The sequence below is a fragment of the Euphorbia lathyris genome, chromosome 3, assembly GCF_963576675.1.
Source record: "Euphorbia lathyris chromosome 3, ddEupLath1.1, whole genome shotgun sequence".
Lineage (NCBI taxonomy): Eukaryota > Viridiplantae > Streptophyta > Magnoliopsida > Malpighiales > Euphorbiaceae > Euphorbia > Euphorbia lathyris.
Genome location: NC_088912.1, coordinates 69,944,360 through 69,958,319, shown reverse-complemented (window position 1 = coordinate 69,958,319; position 13,960 = coordinate 69,944,360). Strand labels below are relative to the sequence as shown.

Sequence of the window (13,960 nt, the reverse complement as noted above, 5' to 3'; positions counted from 1 at the left end):
ATCCAAATAATAAAATTATATTGTTGGATTCCAACAATACGGAGGCATGGATCTCACAACCATCATTTTTCATCCTTCATCTTTATTTGCGAAGTGCTTATAAACCCCTAACAGATAAAAGAATGTACATTTTTGTCTAAGCTGAATTAAAATAACTTCGTTTGCGTTGTTAGGTCGTCCCGAAGCGGCGTGCCACCCCGGGGCTCGAGGATGGTGTCAAATATGCAAGAGTTGCGGGTAAATAAGCTAGTCCACGGTAACGGTAATGGTAGGGGTAGGGATAGTAGGTTACGGTTTGAGACATGGAACATAGGCTCTTTGATAGGAAGATTAGTTGAAATTGTAGATGTTATAAAGAGAAGGAGAATAAATATAATGTGCCTACAAGAAACCATGTGGGTTAGAGCCAAGGCTAGAGAGATAGGTCGTTGAGTTATAAGCTTTGGTACTCAGGAAAGGATAATGGTAGAAATGGAGTAGGTATTCTTATTGATCGGGAGTATATTGATGATGTAGTTGCGGTGTCTAGGAAGAGCGATAGAATTATGAGTGTTAAGCTAGTAACAGGGGATGAGGTTGTGAATGTCATAAGTGCATATGCACCACAAATAGGATTAGATGTCTCTATAAGACAAGCTTTTTTTGGGAGGACTTGGAGGAAGTGGTGCAACAGGTTCCTAGGAATGAAAAGATGGTACTAGGTGGTGAGTTCTAGGCGAGATGGGTTTGAGAGTTTCATGGAGGGTATGGTTTTGGAGATAAAAATGAAGCAGGAAATGATATTTGGAATTCAAATCAGCCCATGACTTTGAGTATCATGAACACATTGTTTATGAAAAGAACATCTCACTTAGTGACTTATCGGAGTGACGGTAATACGAGCCAAATTGACGTCTTCCTAGTAAGGAGTGCTTGGAGAAAGAGTTATATTGATTGTAAGGTGATCCCAAGTGAGAGTACGACAACCCAACATAGAGTAGTGGTGCTTGATTTTCGAAGTAGGAGATGTATAAGAAAATGAACACCACAAGAGGAGACTAAGATTATGTGGTGGAAACTGCAATGGGAGAATCAACAAAAATTTATGGATGAGATGACCAAAAAAGACATTTGGACTTATAATATGGATTTAGATATATATTCAATATGGACTAAGATGGGGCATAGTATAAGGGAAGTAGCGAAGGAAGTTCTAGGGGAATCTAAAGGTAGCATGCCACCGGGTAAGGACACATCTTGGTGGACAGAAGAAGCACGACAAGCAGTAAAGAGTAAGCGAGAATCCTACAAAATATTGGAGAAATGCAGGAGTGATGAGAACTACGAAAAGTACAAAGATGCTAAAAGGGAAGTAAAGAAGGTCATACGAGATGCTAGAGCAAGGTGAATTGGGATCTATATACAAGGTTGGATACGAAGGAATGGGAAAGAGACATATATAGAATTGCTCGGATGAGAGATAAGAAGACGCGGGATCTCGGAAAAGTTAAATGTGTGAAGGATGTGGACCAAAAAGTCCTAGTTGGAGACAAAGATGTCAAGGAACGATGTATGTCCTATTTTAATGACTTATTTAATGGAGATCGCGGGAAAGATGTTGGAGATATAAGTATCCCTCACGATATGATAAAAGAGTGAAGTCAAAATGGCATTAAATAAGATGAGATTGAAGAAAGAAGTAGGACCTGATGGCATCTCTATTGAGATTTGGAGATGTTTAGAAGAGAGATGAATTGAATGGTTGGCGATGTTCTTCAACAAAATTTGGAGAAACAATAAGATGCCATCAAAATAGAGGAAAAGTATCTTAATCCCTTTGTACAAGAACAAAGACGATATCCAATATTGTGCCAACGATCGAGGAATCAAATTAATGAGTCACACTATGAAACTTTGGGAGCGAGTATCGAACGAAGCTTAAGGAGGACGGTGAAGATCTCGGAAAACCAGTTTGCATTTATGTTAGGAAGATCAACTATGGAAGCCATCCATCTAATGAGACAATTAATGGAGCACTGTCGAAATAAGAAGAAAAATTTGCATATGCACTACTAGAAAATGTTGATTTTCTGACGGAAAATTCGACGGAAATATTTCCGTCGCAAATTTCAGACGAAATTCCGTCACTAAGGTGTTCCGTCAGTCTTGCTGACGGAAGTTTTAAGACGGATCAAAATTTCCGTCTAAATTCATGGCGGGCCAAATTCCCGCCACTCTTCTGACGGAACTTTTAGACCGAAAGACGTTCCGTCAGATTCTTTGACGGATATTCTGACGGAAATCTATTCCGTCAGATGTGTCTGACGGATATTCTGACGGATATTCCATCAGAAATATGTTTCCTTGTTTTCCATTAATATATTTTTACATTTTAAACCAAAAATCATATAATTTCAACTTAAATATTTATTTTTTATTACAAAAATAAATATCACTATTTGAAATTATTTCTTATTCTTGAAGTGTAAAAAAAATTTTACAGATAAAAAAATTACATTAATCCATTATTGATGTACTAGTTTATTCATATGTCCATTAGATCCTTTATTGATATATTTTAGAGACTATAGTTTATGCATTAGAGTCTAGGTATATATATATTTCTAATAGAGTTAGTTATTTATTAATCATGCAAATAATTACTATTTTTAATTTCTTTTAATTAAAATTGATTTACAGGGATAAATAATTATTATAGTTTGATGGATAATTTTCTTAATTTAAGATTTTTCCGTGTTTAATCCATACTTTTTTTTGAACCAATACTTTTTTAATCATTAAATAAAATTCTAACTAAACTTAACTAAATAAAAATAGTTATAAGGTGCAAAAATACCTGGAGCAATTTTACCCTTTACGGCTAAAATGGTGCACTTTTACCTGTAAAGTTGACAGCTAAGAGCAATTTTTCTCCTAACATTGATAAGTTTGGTCAATTTCAGACATCATTATAAAATACAGATATTTTGTTCCTTGTTCTGTACCTATTGTATATCTGTTGGTTCTAAAAAAAAGATTTCATGTTTTTTTATGATTTAATAATAGAATTGAAGATTAATATTTTAAATTCGGTGAAATATTTAATTTTGTTTTGTCAAACTCGAACAAAATATAGTATTTTTTTTAAAAATTTTATTTACAAATCTAATCATGTGTTTGTGATCTGTTACTAATTACTGATAAATTGACGCACATATGAAGTGTAGATGACAATATTCATAACCGAGAAGACAGTTTGATTTGATTATTTTTCAAATTGATCCAAGTTATCAACATTAGGTGTAATATTGCTCTTGACCACCGACGTTAGGGATAAAATTACATCATTTTAGACGTTAAGAGTAAAATTGCTTCTAACTATAAACGTTAGAGAGATTTTTACACCTTATCCTAAAAAAACGTGCATTAATTGTAATATTAACCCAATACTTGAGGATCACATACTTTCTTCAATAATTAATTCCTAAAAAGGCCAATACCCCCGTAGATCATATCATTGGGCCTTGGAGAAGCCTTGATAATCTGTTGAATGAAATGGGGCAAAAACGTCATTTTCACTTGGAAGATTGGATCTGGATCATTGATTCATTCTTTGATCGGATGATCCCAATTAAAACCCTAACTTTATTTACTCTCTCCCTCTTATTCTTTCCGCCGCTTTCTCTATTTTGCGTTAAATCGCAAATCAGACTCTCCCTCTCCCTCTCCCTCTCTCTCTCTCTCTCGACCCCAACTTCTTCCTCTTCGTTTTCATCCGACCAGAGCCACCCCTCTCTTTATTTTATTGAAAGGTTTGTGAAGAAAATAAGCATAAATTAAGGTAAATGGGAGAGACATGGACAAACATAGACGAGAAAGGTCTTGAAAAGGAAAAGTATGCGAAGAATTTTGGATCTGCGAGGACAAAACCTTGAGCTTCGGCTTCATGAAATTGCTGAAGATGAGGTTAGAATTTCTCCTGTACGCATAATCAAAACAGTAAGATAGCATTTTTGTTCCCTATTATGATTTCTGTATTATCAATGATGAACTGTAGGAAGCAGGTGAGTTTATAAATGGGATTCCTAAATCTTCTGATGGAAAGGAGACACCTTTGCAGTTCGAGCAGATGAGAGGTAAAACTCAAACATTTAATATATATTCACTTCATTTTCTATCTACTTCTCAAGAATAACTTGAAGTTCTCGCATACATCTGTAATTGCGGGTTTGCTTGTTATTTTAAAAGTTATGTTTTCTTGATGAAAGACAAAATTAATATGGTCTTTTTCTCTTGGTCTGTTGCTTTAGTTGAATCATAGGTAGTCAGTTTTTTCTCTAATGTTTCTAATTTTAGTTTTAAAATTCAGGGATTGAACAGTGTTTCTGCTGGATGAACATGGAGCAACAGAAGATGCAACTTACCGAATGATTTTGGTTTTATCTAAAACTTACCTTATTATATTTTAAAATGACCACATGTTACCATCTTTATACAACACTTGTCAATTAAATTAAGCATATTTTTAATATATGGATATGAGTAGTTTGAAAGGTGAGGACTCTTTGGAGTTGCAACATTGACTTGTGATTTTTTCTTCGATAGCTGGTGATTGATATGCAATATAAATAAAATGAGGTTTGGATGTTAATGGTAGATTGGTATGATAATGATTTATGAGTATGAGGTTTGGATTTTTTTTTTGTGGTAATCAACTACATCAATTGAATATACTATTATACTGATGTAATTACCATGAATTGAATGTTATCTGTTGGGTGAAATAAGGACTAAAGACTATCAGATTAGTTGCCATAATTATGTAACCTGTTTATATCTAATCTTTTTCTGTTTATTAACTTTGCTATTTAATCTTTCTCTTATTTTGAAGGACTAAAGGCTCTCTAGTGAACTTTGAAGGAAGCAGCTGGATCTCTTGTATGCATCTGAAATTTGAGGGCTCTTTGAAGTTCTTCATAGAACATCTACGAAGGTATTTATTTCATCTCTCTCTCTTTCTATATATATACATATATATACACGTTCTGAATTTCTTAGAATCATACCTAAATAAAAAGAAGCGAGCTTGAGCTGTAAATTTTGGTACTTTACTTATTCTTTGTGCAATCTGGAAACTGAACTTGATTGTTTATTGAAGGATGAGGGCTATAACCCTAAAGCCGGATTTTAAGAGGATTCATGAGAAACACTAGTTTATTTTTCATTGACAGACTACAGAGCTATGGCTCATCCAGTGGCCTCAAAATGAGGTAAACTTTCGTATAGATTTTTTTTAAGTTCTATAGTTATGGTATATATATAATACATGATAAATTGTGCAAATCAAATTGGGAGTTTATTCTTAACCATGAAAACTTATCTTAATATTCACATGGTTGGAAATCAAATTTAGCTTTTACTAATAGACAATCTGTAAAGTCTACCAAGTCGTCATCGTTTGATCTAGTTAAACTTTATGATACAAAAAGATTTTGATATAAGCAAAAACGGTATGATTGTTAAGAGATAATAAGATTTTAAATTGGGCTGATATTTTATTGTTAAAAGGTGAAAAGGGTTTTGGATAAATTTTAAAACTGCAATTTTCCTTTCCAAGGCAAAGTTTTAATAATAATAATTAAGTAGTGTTTAATGTTCTTATGTAGGGTATAATAATTTTGTTTTTGTTTTTTTGGTTAAAATGAATTAGGTGCCACAGGAAAGATCAGCAGCATACAACAGATGGGAGTATTTATGGGGCTTGAGAGAAGACAGTAAATGCATACCTGACTCGCCCCACACCCCTAATTTTGTTCTTGTCATTTTGAGTGTAATCAATACTTGTAAAACAAAGAAGAATTGAAACAGTTCTTTGATTTATTACATTAATGATTGCAAGAGGTTATCAGATGGAAGGTATTGAGATATGGTCATGTTAATTCATGTTGGTACTTAGATTGGTGTTGTAATAATTTTTAGTTTAGAATGTGTATATAAATTTGTATTACATAATCAATTAAAATTAATGTTTTATAATTATTGTTATTTTGGAGGTATATTATTCTTGTATGTACAAATTTGTGTCATATGATATTTCAATTGGTATAACCAATTAAATATATATTTTTTTGAATAACGTCAGTAAAATATGTTCCTGACGGATTTAGAGCATGGTGATGGTTTAATTCAGACGTTTATTCCGTCAGAATAATTGACGGAAACACGTCTGCAATTCCATCACAAAATGTTGATGTATAAATTCCGTCTGCATTTCCGTCAGCAGCTCTGACGGAATTCCGTCTGCCATCCGTCAGGAGGTCCCGTCATGGAAAACGTCAGAAACATTTGCGTCGACTGATTCACAGTCGTTTTCAATCCGTCAGAAATTCCGTGGGTAAAGACATTTTAGACGGAAATAGTATGATTTCTGACGGAATTTTCCGTAAGCGGGTATTTTCTAGTAGTGATGGTTTTCATTGACTTGGAGAAGGCATGTGATAAGGTACCAAGGGAAGTACTTTGGTGGGCCTTAATAAGGAAAGACATTTCGCGAAAATATATTGACATCATAACGGATATGTGTGAGAGAGCATACACAAGTGTACGTACCAGTCTTGGGAGACTGAAAAGTTCTCTATTACGATTGGAGTGCATCAAGGTTCCATAGTAAACCCATTTCTTTTTACCATTATTATAGATGAACTAAAGTGTTCACTTCAAGATGGTATATCATGGTGCATGTTGTTTGCAGATGATATTGTGCTGGTTGATGAGACGAAAGAAGACGTGGAGAGGAAGTTGGAACTATGGAGACAAACTTTAGAATCTAGAGGCTTTAAGTTGAACCGAAGTAAGACATAATATTTAGAGTGTAAGTTTAGCGACGATAGGAGTAGGGAGGCAGGGACAATCACCCTGGATGGGAGAGTTGTTCAGGCTTCAGATTGCTTCCGGTATTTAGGATCTATTATCCAAACGGATGGAGAAGTAGATGAAGATGTTGCTCATAGGATTAAATCTGGTTGGGCGAAGTGGAAGAGTGCTACAGGTTTTCTTTACGGCCCCGACATGCCTAATAGATTGAGGGGAAATTCTACCGCACGGCAATCAGACCAGCATTGTTATATGGTACGAAGTGTTGGGCAGTGAAACACTAAGATGTCGGTGGTGGAGATGCGTATGTTGAGATAGATGTGTGGTCATACGAGAAATGATCGGGTGTGTAATGAAATAATTAAAACAAAAGTAGGGGTTACATCTATTGAGAATAAAATGAGGAAAACCCGACTAAGGTGGTTTGGCCATATAAGACGAAGAGTGTTTAATGCGCCGGTTAGGAGGACTGAAGAGTGGCAAAAGGATGTAGTGGTAAGGGGTAGAGAATACCTAATCAAACTTGGAGGAGTGTGATTGGGAGTGATATGAGTTTATTGGGAATTGAGGAAAATATAGTAGTGGATAGGGCAAAGTGAATGAAGAGAATTTATGTCGCTAACACGATTTAATTTTACAGTTTTATATGATTGTTCATATTAACCGACCGGAATCATCGGAATCATTTTAGGATTAAGGTTTGTTGTTGTATTTTATGCAATCAAAGATTTATGTGGTTCATCGTTTTTGAGAGGGTATTTCCTTTATTGTATGACATTACAAATATTGAGATAATTGGCTAAAGATGGAATTTGAACTTTATAAAAAGAAATCACACGTGGCTTGTGATCGGGGAAGTTAAGGAGGCGGCACATGACAGCTGGGTTGGTATCATGGTAGTAACTAACCACAAGAGTGAAGTGCGAGGAAGAGGTAGACACGTGTAAACATGTGTCCATGTCTTCGGAATATATGTACAAACAAAACAAAGTTCCAAATATCTGTGAAACTTCCCATTCCCCTTTTATAGCTTAGATTCCTTCTTTATCGTTTTCTCAACTCATCTCCAATTCCAAAAGCATTTTACCTGCTTATTCTTTCCCCAACTTCTCCAATTTAATCACCACTATGCCCTTTTTGCCTTTTCGATTTTGGAGATCTTATCTATACTCAACCAATAAAAAACATATAGTATAATGAAATGTTTTAAAACCGGACCGGACGTCGAACCGAATTGACAACTGGATCAAAGGTTAATTGGTTCAACCGGTTGACTCGGATTGGTTGAACTGGATGACATCATAAATAATATATATATATTTTTTAATTTCATTTAAATTATAAAATTTATTAAGAGTTTAAAATTTTATTTTATGTATATTTAAAATTTAAATGCTAAATTAACATTGTTTATATTTCAAAGATTAATTAAGTTTTTAATAATATTTATCAAAATATATAAAAAATTAATACTAAATAAAATTTTAAATTTTATGTATCAGTATGATATATAAGTATATAATGTTGTTTTTAATCACAAGTTGAAAGCTAGTTTATCGGTAACATGTATTTAATGGTCCCTAAGAGCCTAAGTTCGAATCCCACCTACAATATATTTTTTTTAATTAAACATGTATGACTAGCTAACCGAGCATCAATCGGACCGAAAATTTGATCGGTTCACGGTTGAACCGGTCAAACTGACCGATCTAGTCCGGTTTTCATAACATTGGTATAATGTACCCAACTTCATTATAAGAAGCATCAATTTCTAAATTGCTCAAACCAAATTGATTATATTTGAAATTTTTCTTTTCTTATTTTTATAATTAATTTATTGATTAATTTAAAATATATTTATATTAAACATTTGATAACATTTGAATATTATCATTGGGATAAAAGTATAATAATGAAAGAAGAAAAAGAATTTTCAACATCATGCCACATCACGTAAAATGAAATAAGATACCATGAAGAAAGTTGAATAAGAATGATCCTCCATCTAATCTCATTCAACGTACATCCGTCATCATATCCATTCTGAACGATTTCAGGAGAGACCAAGGAACATTGCTATTAATATTGTTAAAGTTAGCAATTAATGCATTTAACTGGCACCTAATCATAATTATAGATATTAATGACGTGATTATTCAAATATAGCATCAACAATGATAAAATGTTATGAAAATTTATATAAACTAGTTTTTTACCCATGTGATGTATGGATTCATCTTAATATATAAATATTAACAAAAATATAATTTAATAATTACAATTAATGATATAAATGTTTTATATAAATTAAATATTATTATTTTATTTTCACATTTAATTTAAATAATCTTTTTATAGATAAATATAATAATATAATTAAAATTAATATATTATATATTATATTATATTTTTTATCAGTAAAAAATAATGAAGTGACACCTCAGCTCCATCGTTACTGTTTTATATTATACATAGATATGCAGAGAATTAGAGAGATTTTAGGGATTAATTTAAATTATATAGAACTGTTAGATATAGATATGCAGAGAATTAGAGAGATTTTAGGGATTAATTTAAATTCTGTAGAACTCTTAGATATAGTACGGATAAAATAATCTTTTTATAAATAAATATAATAATATAACTAAAGTTAATATATTATATTTTTTATTATATTTTTTATCAGTAAAAAAAGAGGAAGTGACACATCAGCTACATCGTTACTGTTTTATATTATATATAGATATGCTAAATTCGAGAAATTTTAGGTAAGTTCACTAAACCTTCTAAAACTTTTGTTAATTATTGTTATTTTTCTCAAATCCTATCCTGATTTTGATATTAGAGCATCCTCTACCAATACTAACAACACCTCACATAGAAGATATTTAGACCAAAGAAATTCACACTGTTATCAACATTTTACATATTAACATAAACAATTCCTTATAATTTTAACAAATATTAATAATCAATTACTTAATAATAAAAAATAAACTACAATGACTAACCACATCAACAACTACCATCTAACAACTAAACTAAGGGTCTATTTGATTCAGTTGTTAGCTAATAGCTATTGCGGTTAGGGCTGTAATCGAGCCGAGCCGACCCGAGCTTTGGCTTGTTCAAGCTCTGCTCGCTATAAAAGTAACGAGCTCGAGCTCGAGCCCGAGCCGAGCTTTAGCTTGCTCAACGAGCTTGAGCCGAGCTTCGAGCTTGTTTCGAGCCCAAAATCCTCTTTTGGACTTGGTTTATTAAGAAAATTATCTAACCATGAATTGTTTGTGAGTAAATTGTTGATTATATTTGTGAAGTTTACTCGCAAATAACTCTTTAATTGTGTACATAAACAAGCTCACAAGCAAAGTTTGTGAATAAATAAACAAGATGCTTACAAATAGTTCATCTATTACTCATTTATTATGTTTGTGAACGAACTCATCTAATAGCAAATGAAATAATATTAAGTTTAGATATTTGTGAACTAACACAAAACTAAAATTTGTTCATAAATGTTCTAATCGAGCCTGCTCGGGAGCTTTCGAGCCGAGCTTTGGCCTGCTCAAGCTTCGCTCGTTTACGAACCGAGCCAGTAAATCGTGTTCACGAGCGGCTCGTTTACAAATTGAGCCGAGCTTTTATCGAGCCGATCACCGAGCTGCTCATGAGCGGCTCTGTTCATTTACAGCCCTAATTTCGGTTGCTGTTATATGTTTGCGATTGGTGTAAACTATTTATTATTGTTGTTAGCTATTTAATTATTAGTGGTTGGTAAAATTATTTTGAACGGTTGCTGTTAGTATTTAAAATGTCTAATATAGATATGTTTTAAATTAATCAACAAATAAATTATAAAATAAGAAAGATAATTTTGTCAATAATTAATAATTGCAAACAACTGTTCATGAAAAGCCTAAAAATGAGTTTTTTTTGTAAAAAGCTCCACAACGCTAGAGTTTCTTAAAAAAATGCTAAACGATATAGCTAACCAAACACTATATTTCCTATAATTTGAAGTGAAATACTAAACGCTAATCCGAAAAGTTGAAACAAATACCCTCTAAACCGGGTAATTTGAAGTTTGAGAATTGATTTTGGCGGTCATATGATATGACACAAGACAATAAGTGGGGAATGAAGAGGAGAGGAGAGGGGTAACTCAGTCACACGAACTGACAACTCATCGAAAAGGAATTCATATTAATAATAATGCACAATATTAATTCTAGATTTGAGGTTGGACCACTTTTTTATTCTACAGTATTAGTAATTAATTAAAGGGGAAAGTTTAAATAAAACTTCTGTGTTTCACTCATTTTCAAATAAAGGACTGTAGTTTACTTTTTGTCAAAACAATGACTGAGGTTTCACACTTTTAATAATGCTATTAAAACTATCTTTAACGACCTGAAAATGAAAATTTTCAAGAATTAAAGTTGTTCAATGTCATATTTTCTATGGAACTACATTTTCGATTTTAGGAAATCATCTTCTTTGGAACTTTCTCTCTCTAAACATTAACTTTCTCTCTCTTTAATAAACATCATCTAAATAATCTCGAAATAAAAAAGTTGAAGAATTAAAGTTGCTTAGAATATTAGTATTTCTTAAAATATGTCATTTTTGAAGTTGTTAAGGGTGATTTTAATAGTATCAATCGAAAAAATCCTGATTTTGCTAAAGTTGAAAACCTCGGTCCTCGTTTTGATAAAAAGTAAACCACAGTCCTTTATCTGAAAATTAGTGAAATCACAGGGGTTTTATTTGAACTTTACCCTTAATTAAAGGGTATTGCTATATACCACCCCCTAATTCCGGTTCACCACACCCTTTTGACCATATTGCCCTTGCCATTTTTTTTCTTCCAAAACCTTAAAAACTCTCTCCCTTTCTCTCTCCGAGCACAAATCCCGGAATTTCCAAAAATGGATCCAAGCATTCCCGAGGATAATGATTTCGAACACGAGGTAATATTACGATTATTAAAAACGTAATCTGTTAATTTTGAATTTTTTTTTTCGTTGGTTTTTGCCTGAACGGGTGGCGCATACTGCCCGTTCCTTAGGCCGGCCGGATGAACTACCCGTTCGGCCTAAGGAACGGGCAGTATGCGCCACCCGATCCACCCATAGAACGGGTGGTATGCGCCACCCGTCCCACCTATGGACCAGTGGTACGCGCTGCCCGTTCCATCCACGGAACGGGCAGTACGCGATGCCCGTTTCCGCCTATGGTGAAACGGGCATCCTGCCCGTTCAGACAAAATTGGGCAGAAATTGCCCCGGACTATTTTTGCAGGGGAGAAATTGCCCCGAAGTATTTTTTTTTAAATTTAATGTCAATTATGCTAACATATTATGCATTTTTTGTATATTCAAGTACCGATAGAAGATTGGAAACCCGATAACATTGATTATAGTTCGCGTTTCATAACGGACACCGTTTTCCCTTCGTGTCAGGATGGTATTGATTGGGCAAAAAAGATAGCTATTCAGAATGGTTTTGAGATTGTAATATCTTCGCACAAACATGGGGGAAAACAGAAGCTGTTGCGATGTTCACGGGGTGAACGATATAGAGGTGTTGTTAAAGGTGTTGTAATGTTAAAGGTGAATTCTGATGAATTCTGTGTGGTTCTCTAATGTTGCAGGTGAATTCTGATGAATTCTGTGTGGTTTTGTATGGTTCTGTAATGTTACAGGTGAATTCTGATGAATTCTGTGTGGTTTTATGTGGTTCTGTAATGTTAAAGGTGAATTCTGATGAATTCTGTGTGGTTCTGTAATGTTACAGGTGAATTCTGATGAATTCTGTGTGGTTGTGTGTGGTTCTGTAATGTTAAAGGTGAATTTTGATGAATTCTGTGTGGTTTTGTATGCTTCTGTAATGTTACAGGTGAATTCTGATGAATTCTGTGTGGTTTTATGTGGTTCTATAATGTTACAGGTGAATTCTGATGAATTCTGTGTGGTTTTATGTGGTTCTGTAATGTTGCAGGTGAATTCTGATGAATTTTGTGTGGTTTTGTATGGTTCTGTAATGTTACAGGTGAATTCTGATGAATTCTGTGTGGTTTTATGTGGTTCTGTAATGTTAAAGGTGAATTCTGATGAATTCTGTGTGGTTTTGTATGGTTCTGTAATGTTACAGGTGAATTCTGATGAATTCTGTGTGGTTTTGTATGGTTCTGTATGGTTCCAATGGCCATATTCCAACGAATATATTCGAACAGGTTCGTTCCAACGGCCATATTCAAACGGATATATTCCAACGGCCATATTCAAACGAATATATGCCAATGGCTATATTTTCCATCTATAAAATTAAACAATTTTTCTACTTCAGTTATCCACATTTACTCTTTAAATTCATTTCAACGAAAACTCTCAACTATCAATGGCTTCATCTGATTTTACCAATGTGTTCCCCAATTTTCCTCCCGAGAAAAGCATAGTGTCAACTTTGAGTAAGTCTGATTGCACGGCGAAGATGCTTGATTACCAATACTATTGAATCCGTGTATATGGAGAGACATTTGTTAGTCCAGCAATGTTTCATCCTGAAACTCCATTTATGTTTTGCTTGAAGCTTCCGTCTGCTGGTGAGTTTCCAATATACTCACTACACATGGTATGGTTCTTATGTTATATGCATCACATGCCATTGGAATTCGCTCTAGAGGAATGGTTGAACAGTTTGTATGAAAGAAATATTCCTAGTCATATTCAAAAATTTCTGAAATGGTTTATGCCTATTGATGACTGGAAAGCTATGTTCGCCAGACTATTGCGTGATAATCAGAGGGGAATTATCCCTAGAAAAAATTTCAACTCCATCATCTTTTTAAGATGGACAGAGTCTGAAATTTCTCATGAGGTTCATCGAACTTATCCTTACTCGATCGTGCAAAATTGGGATCACTATAAATTAGAGGTTCGAGTACTACAGAGTATCAGCGCTTCAAAGAACGATTACCTTCCAGGACGAGCTTGGCCAAGAAATAGAGGAAATGCTCCATGGAACATTTTTCCTGTGGAATATGAGGCGAATATTGCAGAGGAGAAAGAGATATACCTTGCAATACAGTCAGGTGTAGAAGCGGCAT

General features: G+C 33.7%; 1 long non-coding RNA gene across 2 annotated transcripts; it reads left to right on the top strand.

The window, feature by feature from the left end:
• Positions 1-3,651: 3,651 nt before the first annotated feature.
• Positions 3,652-6,018, top strand: LOC136224770 (uncharacterized). 2 transcript variants are annotated; one of them, XR_010686608.1, is made up of 6 exons: positions 3,653-3,945; positions 4,037-4,115; positions 4,349-4,415; positions 4,871-4,972; positions 5,138-5,249; positions 5,690-6,018. It is a non-coding gene; the product is annotated as an uncharacterized lncRNA (long non-coding RNA). The 2 variants fall into 2 exon arrangements; XR_010686607.1 differs by having other exon boundaries at positions 3,652-3,945; positions 4,349-4,972.
• Positions 6,019-13,960: the final 7,942 nt, after the last annotated feature.